This window comes from Neovison vison, chromosome X (genome assembly GCF_020171115.1).
Source record: "Neovison vison isolate M4711 chromosome X, ASM_NN_V1, whole genome shotgun sequence".
Lineage (NCBI taxonomy): Eukaryota > Metazoa > Chordata > Mammalia > Carnivora > Mustelidae > Neogale > Neogale vison.
In genome coordinates, this window is record NC_058105.1 from 17,537,350 (window position 1) to 17,550,831 (window position 13,482).

The window sequence follows — 13,482 nt, forward strand, 5'->3', positions numbered from 1 at the left end:
TCAGGACTAGAGAAATGTATATTTGCATCTCAACTCTACTGCCACAGAAAACCATGGAACCATTTATCCTTCCTGAGACATGAATACTGTCGGTGGGAACACAGAACATTAGCAGCTCAGAAACTCTAATGCACCTGGAGGGAAAACTATATAAATTGTGGAAAACAAACCTTGTGATCATTTCACTTAAGTGTACATTGAATTTTTATCTTAAATGGGTCCATCTCCATATATATATGTGTGTGTGTGTATGTGTGTATATATATAACATGACAAAATGGTTATATCTTGTATTTAGCACTGAAATTTTGGAAGAAAATTTCAAAATTTTGAAATTTTCCTTAGTCAAAACCTCCATTTTAGTTCTCTCCAAACTAGTTCTTGAACCGTTTTGGAAAGATTGAGGGTCTTCCCTATGTACATTTCCCAATAATAATAATAATAATAATAAAAGACTGTGGCCTCCATCTTGCTTGTTGGGTCTCCTGCTCTCTTGCTCACTCACTCTGAGGAAGCCAGCTGCCATCTTGTAAGCTGCACTGTGGAAGCAAAATCTAATGTCTCTGGGCAATCACTAGCAAGGCACTGAGACCTGCTAACAGCCACGTGAGTAGGAAGAGATGCATGTTCAAAAAGTTCTCGGATGAATGCAGCCCCAGCTAAGCCACACCTGGATTCCTGACACACAAACCTTGTGATAACATCTGGTTTTTAAAGCTGTCACATTTGGGGATCATTTGTTACTCAGCAATAACTAACTCATTCACATCCATGCATACAAGATTTTGCACAGAGGTTCAGGGGATTCCAGGAGATCCTAAATCTCACTCCATGGCTCTGTCACATTAACTCCATGTTAAAAATCCCTAGACTGAGGCACTTGGCTGGTGCAGTCAGAAGAGTGTGTGACTCTTGGTCTCAGGGTTGTGAGTTCGAGCCCCACATTGAGTGTGGAGACTATTTAAATAAATAAAAACTTTTAAAAAAATCCCTTGGGGCATGTGGATGGCTCAGTTGGTTAAGTGTCTGCCTTTGGCTCAGGTCACAATCCCAGGGTCCTGGGATTGAGTCCCACATCAGGCTCCCTGCTCAGCGGGAAGCCTGCTTTTTCCTCTGCCTGCATCTCCCTCTGCCTGCTGCATCCCCTGCTTATGTTCTATCTCTCTGACAAATAAATGAATTAAATCTTTTAAATAAATAAATAAATAAATAATTCCCTAGACCAGTGATAGCCAATAGAAATATAATACAAACCACACAGATATTTTAAAATTTCCAGTAGCCACATTAAAGAAGTAGAAAGAAACAGGTAAAAATAATTTTGATATCTTATTTTATTTAAATTAACCTATCTAAAATATCATTTCAATGTGTAATCAATATTAGAATTATTTATGAACTAATTCCCATTTTTGTTATAAATCTTTGAAATCAGTCCGTTTTTGTTATAAATCTTTGAAATCAGTCATGCCTTTCAATTTACAGCACATCTCAATTTAGACTAGCAATATTTGAAGTGCTCAATAGCCACAGGTGGTCAGTGGCCTCTGTAGTGGACAATGCAGCCCGGGACTAATATGATATTCAAGTAACGAACAAACTTTGACTTCAACACACTCCAGCTACCATAGTACCTGCTACCTGATAGGTAGACAAGCAGGGCCCATTGCTATTGAAAAAACACAAGGGGGTAAAGATGGTAACACTCTCCAAACTGATCTACAGATGGAACACAATTCCTATCAAAATCCTAAGTAGAGGTTTGTTTTTTGTTTTTGTTTTTTGTTTTTTGTTTTTTTTGGGCAGAAATTGACAAGCTGGTCTTAAAATTCATATGGAAATGCAAAGGACACATAATTCCTAAAACAATATTGAAAAAGAAGAACAAAGTTGGATGAATGACACATCCCATTTCAAAACTTACTACAAAGCAACGGTGTTCAAGAGAGTGTGGTACTGGGGTGCTTGGGTAGCTCGGTGGGTTGAGAGTCTGCCTTCACCTGGGGTTGTGATCTCAGGGACCTGGGATCCTTCTTCCCCCTCCCCCTCTGCCTGCCTCTCTTACTGCTTGTGATCCCTCTCTGTCAGATGAATAAATAAAATCTTAACAAAGAGAGAGAGAGAGAACGTGGTACCGAAACTGGATTGACATATAGATCAATGGGACAAAATTGAGAGTCCGAAATGAACCTATACATCTATGGTCAGTTGATTTTTTTTAAGATTTTATATATTTATTTGAAAGAGAGAGAGAGGGAAACAGAGCATGAGCAGGGGGAAGGGCAGAGGGAGAAGAAGAGAGAATCTCGGGCAGACTCCTGGCTGAGTCCAGAGCCCAATGTGGGGCTTGATCCCACAACCCTGAAATCAGGAGCAAAACTAAGAGTCAAATGCTTAAGCAACTCAGTAGGAACTGAGCTACCCAGGAACCCCAGGGTGTCAAGACCATTCCATGGGGACAGAACAGTCTTGTCAACAAATGGTGCTGGGACAACTGGATGTGCACAGGCAAAAGGGTAAAGTTGACCCCCTACCTCACACTATATACAAAAATTGACTCAAAATGGATCAAGGATTTAAATGTGAGCGCTAGAACTCTAAAGTTCCTAGAAACAAAAAGGGTAAATCATTGTGATATCAAATTTGACAATGCTTACTTAGAGCACTAAAAGTACAAGAAAGAAAGAAAGAAAGGTTGGATATCATAAAAATTTACAAGTTTGTGCTTCAAAGGACACTATTAAGAGAATGAAAAGACAACCCACAGAATGAGAAAATATATTTTCAATCCGTAAGTCTGATAAGGGTCATGTATCTGAAATATATAAAGAATTCTTAGGGGTGTCTGGGTGGCTCAGTTGGTTAAATGTCTGCCTTGGGGTCAAGTCATGGCCCAGGGGTCCCAGGATTGAGCGCGGAGTCTGCTTCTCCTTCTCCCTTTCCTGTTATTCTCTCTCTCTCGTGCTTTTTCTCTTTCTCAAATAAATAAATAAATAAATAAATAAATAAATAGAATCTGTTTTAAAAAATTCTTACAACTCAATAAAAAGGCAACCCAGTTTAAAAATTGGGCAAAGGATCTAACAGATATTTCTCCAAAGGTGGACAAATAGGCACTAAGTGCTTAAAAAGATGCCCAACATGACCATGAGCCACTAGGGAAATATACCCAAAAGCCACACTGAGATACCACTTCACACCCACTGGGATGAATATAATTTTTTAAGAAAGGAAAACAGCAAGTGGCAGAAAGGTTGTGAAGAAATGAAAACTCCTCTACATTGCTGATGGGAGTGGGAAGTTGTGCAGCTATTTTTGAAAACAGTCTGGCAGTTCCATAAGATGTTAATCTATAACCCAACCATTCCACACCTGTGTGTATATAAAGAATAATTAGAAGTAGGGACTCAAACAGATACTTGTACACCCATGGTCACTGCAGCATTGTCTACCATAACCAAAGGGTGGAAACAGCCCAAAGGCCCATCAGTGGATAAATGACAATGGATAAATGGCTAACCAAAGTGTTCTGGCCATGTGATGGAATAGTATGCAGCCATGAAAATGGAGACATGGTAACACATACTCTAACTTGGATGAACTTTGAAAACATGATGCTGTGTGAAGGAAACCAGTCACAAAAGGCCATTGTATTATGTGATTCCATTTTAATGAAATGCCCAGAACGAGGGACATCAGTAGAGACTGAAAGCAAATCAGTATTTACCTTGGACTGTGGGGCAGTGTGGAGAGTAGGGATTGATGGCTGATGGGTACAGGTTTCTTTGGGGGATGTTGAAAATATTTAAAGATTTATTGACTTTATTTTAGAGACAGAGAGAGCAGAGGGAGGGACAGAAGGAGAGGGAGAGGGAAAGAGAATCCCCAAGCAGAATCCATGCTGAGTGCAGAGCCTGATGCAGGGCTCGATCCCAGGACCCTGAGATCATGACCTGAGCTGAAACCAAGAGTCAGATGCTCAGCCGACTGAGCCACCCAAGCACCTCCCAAATGTTATAAAATTAGACAGAGGCAATGCTTGCATGCCACTGAACATGCTAAGTGACTTTACTGTACATCTGAAATAGGTAAAATTTACCAAATGTCAACTGTATCTCAATAAAGCTATAAACAAAGCTCTAGTGGCTGTGCAATTGTCCTTGGTGACACTGCTTGCCTCCATTTTTCTTCAGGGCCATCTGGAGAGGCTGCACGGTGCAGTGAAGAGAGGGAGGGATGAAAACAGAGTTACGAGCCCCTGCTAAATGCCTGTCTGCGTGCCGTCACATACCTCATCTCCTGTAATCTGTGCTCTGGTTTTGCTCATTTTACACACAGGGGGAATCAGTTGGGTCAAAGCCATACCACGAGGTAAGGGGTGGAGCCAGGATTGAAACAGAAGCCCTCCATCTCCAAGTTCACGTTCTTTCTGCTCTCCCATGCTCCATTGGGAAACGAGCATTGCCCCTAAGGACAGGTTGCCTTAGTCAGTATTGCTGGCACTGCGTGAGTCTCAGCTCCATGGCGGGTCAGTGGGCGGTTTGAACCTTGGCAGCAGTTGCAAACTCAAACACCCCCTGGGGCTTGGCCGGTCACGATGGAGGCCAGGCTTGGGAACGGCTGTGGGGAGTTGGAGACGACGACGCTCCTCTCCGGTGAAAGGTAGGTACTGGCCCCAGCTCGCTGTTGCCAAAGGGTCCCCAGGACTGGCGATGGCCAGATCCTGATTTTTCACAAGAAAACAAGCCTATGGATGCTAAATGCTGGCAACCGATCCAGAGTTTTTAAAACAATCTCTGGGGCAAAGCAATCATCCAAGGGCCCACCAGTTGGCAGGTCTGAACTAGATCATCTCTGCTCATTCTGGCTTTTGCATCGTCTCAGTCTCTCGGCCGCAGACTTGATCCTGCAAGCTCTGGTCAAGGCAGGGTTCAAAGGCTGGTTTTCGGGAGGCCCTGTGGCGTTATCCCTGTGGGAAATCAGACCACAGAGAGCAGCCTCTATGGGCCCCAGCTCCTGTTCCCCTGCGGGAACAACGGCCGAATATGGAAGACACTTTTCCTTCCCGACGTGGGCGTGACTTGTCCTCGCACTCTTCCACGGGCAAAGTGGGCTGGTGGGTAAACACGTGGGCGAGCTGTGAGCTGCGTGGATGGCAAGTGGTGTCTGGGACTCCAAGTTTTCAAAATAAGAGGCCCCGGTTGAATGTCTCCTACGGAGTCGCACCCAGTGCGTTAAGAAGGCAGCTTTTTGAAGCACCCACTCTTCACTTTCTCCAGAGACTAGGCCAGAGCTAGGGCTGTGGACAAGGAGCTTTCTTTGGATTGTTAGGTTTTCCTGGTGGATGCTGTCATGAATTTTGTGACTACCTTATCCTTCTGGTGGTTTGAAAGGGATAATTAATTAAATGTGATATTAATATTTGGCTTTTAGAAACATACATTCGATGGCTACCATCTTTTCAAAATGAAAGAAAAGTTCTTTTTGGCCAACAATTCCCCAGGGCATTAGAGGGGTCACTGGAAGCATGATAAAGTCCAAAAATGTAAAATGTTTTCACAGAATGTTGTTTTTTAAGGTTTTATTTATTTGAGAGAGAGAGTACAAGTGGGGAGGGGAGCAGAGGGAAAGGGAGAAGCAGGATCCCCACCAAACACAGTGCCTGACATGGGCCTCAATCCCGGGACCCTGAGATCATGACCTGAGCGGAAGGCAGATGCCTAACCGCCTGAGCCACCCAGGCGCCCCTCTTCCCCAGAATGCTTGATAATGATTCCATCTTCTTTGCTATGAAGAGAGAAACCTTCCAGTAAAAACTAAAGGGTCGGTGTCCAAGAGGGCTCTTAGTTGTCATAGCCAAAGTCTTTCCTTCCTCCCTGCCATTGACTGACCTTGGAAAGGCTGCACTAGAGGCCTGGGCGTGCTGAGGGACAGGGACTGCGGGTACCAGGTCTGCTCCTGAGAGGCTGGTTCTCCTTGGGGCCCTCCTGCCAGAAATAGGCACCAACCCAGTTGTAGGCATTGCTTGGCCCCCACCACCCCTGTCTCCCCATCTCCCAACTCTGCAGAATCATCCAAACAAAACCCTCATTGGTCTTCACTCCAGACTCCGGCCCTCACACCTCCCTCTAGCTGGGTACCCTCGTTCCTTACCCAGGCTTTAACAAACTCTTCGGGATTTGCTCCTCTGACAGAACCAGCTTGGGCTCTCTGTGGCGCCCATTCTTGCTCTTCGGAGGTATGGTGGGCTAAATGAAATAAGGCCCCTTGAAATAGATGCCTTTCTAATTGCCAGAGCCTGTGGATATTCCTCATGTAAAACCAGGGTCTCATACGGAAGTGAAGGATCTTAACATAGGGAGATTACCCCCAGATTATCTGGGTGGGCTCTAAATGCAATGAGCTCAGAGGGAGCTCACTGAGATTCAACAGGCAGAAGAGGAGGAGGCAATGAGACCTGCCACGGGGGCAGAGAGCGGAGGGTTGGGGCCACGAGCCAAGGAATGCTGGCCCCCACTAGATGCCGCAAGGCTAAGAAGTGACTCTTCCCGAGAGCCTTGAGGGGTAGCGCTGCCCTGACAACACTGTGATTTGGGATGAGTAGCCCTGATTTTGGACTTCTGGCCTCCAGAACTGTGAGAGAAGAAATTTCTGTGGTTTTTAAGGCACCAAGATTATAGTCATTTGTCACAACAGCCCCAAGAATCATGTATTGACAGGCTCCTGGTCCCCTTGGATTGGAAATGACCCTGGGGTCCTGGGATTACTTGGTTTAAAATGGGAAAAGTCCTCGAGCTGACAGGGGCATCCCTGGATTCCAGTTTCCTGAGAGAAAACTTGTGTGGGATGTCATCAGAGCAATGACCGACCTCCTCCTCCAGCAGGAAAGGACTAAAGACAACCAACTCTCCATTCTCCTCCCCTTCTAGAGTTTTCTTCCCGGAATAATTAGGATGTCTGTATAGAAATCTGACTAGTCACTGTCATTTCCATGAACTATGGATCATTTATGTTTGGTTATCATGGCCCATAGAACCAAGTGGAAAACCATCATGCGAGCCTAAGGAACCGTGTGTGAGCCTTGATTTCAACATGAAACTCTGTTTAGCAGCCTTCAATCGCTGCTCACTCTCATAGTGCTGTCAGAAGTCCCGCATCCTCCGATATTAGAGGGAGCATTTCTTCCGGGTTCTTGGCTCTCTTGAGTAAGGGATGCCGTCCATTAAGCCACCAACACACAAAGCAGAGTTCTGTGTCTGAGAAACTTGTAACTTTGAAAAATGCCAGCTGGGCCTCAGAGATGAGAAAAGGGGGGCCTCAGAGCAGGACTGTTGGACTAAAACAGGACCAAATTTGCACCTTCCTTGCGTGTTTTTATAGCTACCAAATTCATGGTCCCCAGGGTTCTGGGTTCTCGTGGAAATTACAAATGCAGCGAAGCAGCTGGGAACCAATATAACGAAAAGGTGGATTTGTGTTTGCTGCAGCCAGCCAAAAATAATGAAGCTGAAGCAGCCCTCAGAGAGGGAAAGGGCTCGGCCAGGAATGTGTGGGAAAACAAAACCACTCTGGGCCGCCTCAGCTCGGCATGGGAGAAGAGAGAGTGTCAAGAAGGTCGAGTTCCAAGACTCTCCCAAGGAACTCATGGCAGGCCCACAGATTTGCTCCGAAGACACTGTGAAGAGGGAATGTCAGAGCTTTGAAGACAGAGGGAAGAAATGGGATTAGGCCTGGCTCCGTCCAGCTCCTGACTAGACAGGGCAAGTGCAGCCACCTTGGGCCGTTGCTGCGTCCTGGGGGGAGATGGGTAAGGAGAAGGGCTCCTGTAGGGGTGAGGGGGGAGGGGTGGGGCCAAAGAAGCAGTTGGAATCTTTTGGTAACAACTTAATGGCATTCCCCTCAGCTGAGGTAAGGGGGTTCCTGTTAGAAGCGGATGAACGGCTCCTGGCATGTTTACACAGCTAGTGATTTTGTTGTCTAAGAAAGTTGCTGTTAATCAAACGGAGCTTATTTTGTTCAGAGTCGGATCCTTTTGAAAATAAACATCTGATCTGATTTCACTAGAAACCCACTGTGGAAGCCTACTTCGAAGCTATCAGAGCTGTTCACTCTTTAAATGACACAGGAAATAAATTGTATGTTGGTGGTTCACCACCTGCAAAAAGTCCAAACGGCGGCCCCCACACGAGACCACTGAAAATTGTGGCCTTCGTGTCTGTTCTGGTGGCAGCTGGTGGGGCTTCAGAGACATGTTATGTTGGATGACCCTCAGTTCTCCTCCTGCAACTTGAGGGTCAGAGAGCCCATAACACCTTTGAAATTCAAGGGGGGTATGCACTGGCGATAATGTTTTCCTCGTGGACATCACCAACTTAAAGAGATTTTTCTGTACTCAAGGAAGCACCACCAGCCCAAAGTTCCCCAGAGTCGAAATAAATAGAAGTTGAGCTGCTACATGTATTTTTTTTAAATGTTTCAAGCATTTCAGCTCCTATGGAAATATCCACAATCCATTTCAAAATGCCACTGAAGGAGAAGAGTACAATCTCAGCCTGCTCATGTTTTAACTAACAGAGCCCTAACACTACCCGAGAGAAACATTCTAATGAAGTTAATTAAGAATTAATGAAGTTTACTAATTAGTAATTAATAAAGCTCTCCCAATGTGACACCTGACATTTAGTTCCAACATTTCTTTTCCTGGTTCCAGATGTTTTTTAATTATAAAAAGAGCACCAGCCCCATAAAATGATGCTCTTCCATCTTTCCAATAGCCTCTGTTGATCCGTGGGCATTTTTTTCTCTCAGTGACTCACAGGAAAGGTCATTTTTCGTATTCCTTTGATGTTTGCAGATGCATTTACATTCACACAAATCCACAAAGTACCAGGACTGGCTACAGAAAGACACACGTCTTGGGAAATATATTTCAGATGGGGTTGTTTTAGAAAACACTAATATACAAATCAGCCCAGCCTAAGATAGAGCTTCGCTGAGCCTCATCGGCGGTCTTAGACATAAACAGTGGGGGCAACAAGCCGCCTGACCCAATCAGACATCCAATACACAACAAATTAGTTTCGCACCAAGGGAAAGGTCATTTCTTTAATCCATGTCTTTGGGGAATGTACACAAATGTCATTCTTCCCAACCTACGTAATTAAACAGTTTAACTGGTGTGGCCATTCACTGTTTATTTTCCCATTGGGTAATGGAAGGATGTTAGCATCAGGTGACAGGAGAGAATAAAGACAGTTGCAAATGTGGGGACGATCCGCTCCCCAGGCCTTGGGTGTGTGTGTGTGTGTGTGTGTGTGTGTGTGTGTATGCACATGCACGCATGTGGCAAGTTGCTTTCCCTCTCTCTAAGGGGTCCGGGAAAGTCTTGCTGCAGACCCCAGGGCAAGAATCAACAGCAGAGAGCCTCTTGGCCAGGGAGGATGGGCTGCTCCAGCTTTCCTGCTTCCCGACGTGCAGCCACTGGCTTTAGTGCTGGGAGGAGCACTCACCCGACAAAGCTGGCAACACAGGGCATTCCTGGGCCCTCAGCTGGGGGGGTGGGGTGGGATGGGGTGCAGCACCCGCTGGGGTGGAGGAAGTAAGCACAGGATTAGAAATCACAGGCACTAGCGTTACAGTCCCGGCTTTGGTCACCATGTGACCTTGGACACGCACCCACTCTTGTCCGAAGTTCAATATCTGCCTCTCTACAAGGGAGTAATGGTATGTAAGGCAAAGTCTTGTCCTGAGGGTTGCCTGAGAGGATCGGCATGAAGTGAGGTTAGTTAGCACAGTCCTGGCAGGAGGTGAGTACTCGGTACAGGGGCCACTCTACCTCTGTGGACAAGGGAAGATTCCAGGGACTGCGTGTAGGGGACGGGAGGAGCTGTGATGGGGCATGTGGAAGGACTTCTTGGGGGACTGGCAGAGTCCCAAACTGTGACCAGGGTGGCGATCACGAGGGCACTAATACATTGCAGTAAATCGCTGAGCCGTGCGTTTGTTCTGTGTCGTTCTGTATCTGGGTTTTTGTTCCTAATAAAAAGATGACTATAGATAAAGGGCAACAAATATTTGTCTTGAAAGGAAGGAAAGAAAAAGAGAAAGAGAAAGAAACGAAGGCAGGGGGGCAGGCAGGCAAGCCTTCCCTCCGTGGCTCCTGCCTGCCTCTGACTCAAGAGCACAGCCGACTTCCCATTTTACCCTTGAAAAAACCTTTTCCCCCTCATCCTAGACCACTTTGTCACCGCTGACTATCCCCCTCCCTCCTCCGGCCCTTCCAGCCACTGCTTCTCTTGCTCCCTTGTCTCAGCCGGCTCTGAAACATCCATGGCGCCCATGGTGGGACCTGGGAGCTCAACTCCTCCCAAGGCTCCGTGACCGGCTCCACACCAGGGCTTGCCGACACTCTACCTCCAGTTCTGGTCCCTTCCTTAGGCCTCAGACTCCTTCTGAGCACCTCACCTGGCCATCTCCTCCTGGATATACAAAGGCACCCAGGCTCCATACGCCCTTGTTCTTCTCGGTCTCCCATGTAAGGCGCCCCTGGCCGGCACCTGGACGTGAACTTCGGTTCACGTGAACTCCCAACAAGGGGCTTGGAGCCATGATCCCAAGATCAAGTCACACGCTCTACCGATAGAGCCAGCCAGGTGCCCCTTTATTTATTTACTTAACTATTTATTTTTTTAAATAAACTCTGCCCTTGGCTGTGAACTTGTAAGCACACCAACCGGCTCTTGCTCCACCCTGCCCGCACCCAGCCCAAGTGAGCCCGGAACCTCCTGCCACTGTCTTCAACCCCGATCTAGTTTCTCCTGCCACTTGATCCTGTCACCACTCTGGTTCCAAAATGTCCCCACCTTCCCGAATTCAGACCTCACTCTCCTAAGGACATTGCTCTCCTGGCAGCCCCCGCATTGCCTTGAATGAGCCCCGTTATACCAGGTGCCTCATGGGTCCGAACCAACCCAGGTGCCTGACACCCGCAGATAGGCACGGTGTTCTTTTCCCTTTTGCCCCAGCTCCGTGATTGGGAGAGAGGCGCTCTTGCCGAGGTCGCAGGCCCTGCTGAGGTATGAGGGACACTAGTCAACACCTTGACTACGTCTTAGAGCTATGCACCTGGCCGTTACAGATGGAGACTTTAGTCTGGGTTATGCAGAAGGCAGAGCGACGTCTGCAGTGCTGGGGAAGGTCGCTCATTCAAGAAGCACAAGCGTGCTCGTGTTAAGGAAAACTCTGCATCCATGACTGAGTCAGTTTTCCTTATGACCTATGGGTGGCGGGCAACAAGAAAACCACATCTAGTCCCAGCCCTCCCCATCTGACCTGTCCTGAGCCCTGAGACATTCAAAAGCCAGAGACTGTTTTGAATGCCCCTAGAATGACCAGAGGACCAAGTGTGCACGTAGATCTGTGGAAATGGACTTGGGTCCAAGAGGACTCATGTCAAGGCACCCGACTTCATAACCTCACCCCCCGCCTAACCACTTCGCATTCATTTCCCTGTTCGACGTTAAGCAGTCAGGGTCCCCACCCGCTTCTCCCTAGCACCTCAGAAGAAAGATCTTAGACTTATTTCTTTTTTCCTTCACTTCGGTCTTAGAGGCCCCTCAAAATTTACCTTTTGAATGGATACGTTTACTTCCACCGGCCCCACCGTCTGTTCCATCCCAGTAAATAAGACCACCATCCCCCCACTCACACAAGCCAACCAAGGCACCATTCTTTTTTCAGTTAACAGCTTTATTTATAACAGGCATCATCCATAGGTCATAAAATTTAAACTTTTCAAGCATATAGTTCAGTGGTTTTAGCATATCAACCGTGTTGCCCAACAATCAGCATGATCTAATTCCAGAGCACTTTCATTGACCTGAAAAGAAGCCACATACCTATCAGTGGTCACTCTTCATCGGTCCCCACCACTCTCACTTGGCTGACACAGGAGTCTGCTTCCTGTCCATAATTTTGCCTGTTCTGGGAATTCCTTGTACGGGGAGTCATTACACGTGGCCTTTGGGGTGTGGCCTCTTTAACTTAGCCATAATGTTTTCAAAGTTCACCCATGGGGTAGAATGGATCCGTATTTATGACTGAATAATAGTCCATCATATAGGTATAAAATTTTGCTTAACCATTCATCAGTTGATGAGCATTTGACTTGTTTCCATCTTTTGGTGATTGTGAATGCTGTTGAGATGAACATTTGAATGCAAGTGTTTCTTCGAACACCTATTTTCAATTCTCTTGGGTATATGTCTAGGAGAGGAATTGTAGGTTACATTGTAGGTTACATGGTTAATTCTATGTTTAACTTATTGGGGAACCACCAAACTGTTTTCTATAGTGGCTGTGTCATTTTGCATTCTACCAGCAACATGTGAGGGTACCAATTTCTCCACATCCTTGTCAATACTCGTTATTTTCGTTTTTTATAAAGTTTTTTTTTTTTCAAATTTTAAGTATCATCAACCTCCCAACACAGGGCTTGAACTTACACCCCCAAAATCAAGAGTCACGTGCTCTACCAACTGAGTCTGCCAGGTGCCCCTTTAGTTTGTTTTTTATAAAATTGTAGCTATCCTAGTGGGTGTGAAGGGGTACCTCACTGTGGTTTAGATTTGCTTTTCCTTAATGACTCATGATGTCAAGCTTCTTTACATGTGCATGTTCGCCATTTGTATCTTTTTTGGAGATAAAATGTCTTTGTGAGTCTCCTCCATTGTTTTGCGGTGTTTCTCCTTTGGATCTCCTTGGATGCACATCTCCTTTGGATGTGCAAGAGTGCACATCCTCCCCCCTGCTTCTCAGTCCTTGTCTTCTTAGACTCCTTCGTGAGCTCCTTCTGTTCTGTCTGCCACCCCTCAGATTGCCTCTTCCCTAGGGTTCTATCCAAAGGGCTTTGTTCTCACTCCACACACTGTCTTTGGGTGATCTCATCTGCCCCATGGTTTCACCTCTGTCTCCAAGTAGGCAACTCCTGGATCTTCCTCTTCAGCCCAGATCTCTTTCCTGGGTTCCCAACCCATATATCCAGCTGCCTCCCCTGTGGTTCCACTTGGTTGTGGACCTCACACACTCAACGTGCCCAGACAGCGCTCACCCCTCTCCCATCATTCCAGAACTACTCCTCCTCTGCTCGGTCACATGAGCCCAAATCCCTGGAGTCTTATTGGGCTCCTTGTTCCAAATTTCTATTCGGTAACAACAACCTACATATCCTACTTTGTGGATGTCTCCAAATAGACCACGTACCCAACAAAGACTTCGAACACTGAATTACTTTCTGGTCAAGCACTCTAGGTAATAAACTGCTCAAATAGAGCATGCTCATAAAATATTTTCAACTCGGGGGCACCTGGGTGGCTCAGTGGGTTAAGCCACTGCCTTTGGCTCAGGTCATGATCTCAGGGTCCTGGATGGAGCCCCGCATTGGGCTCTCTGCTCAGCAAGGAGCCTGCTTCCCCTTCTCCCTTG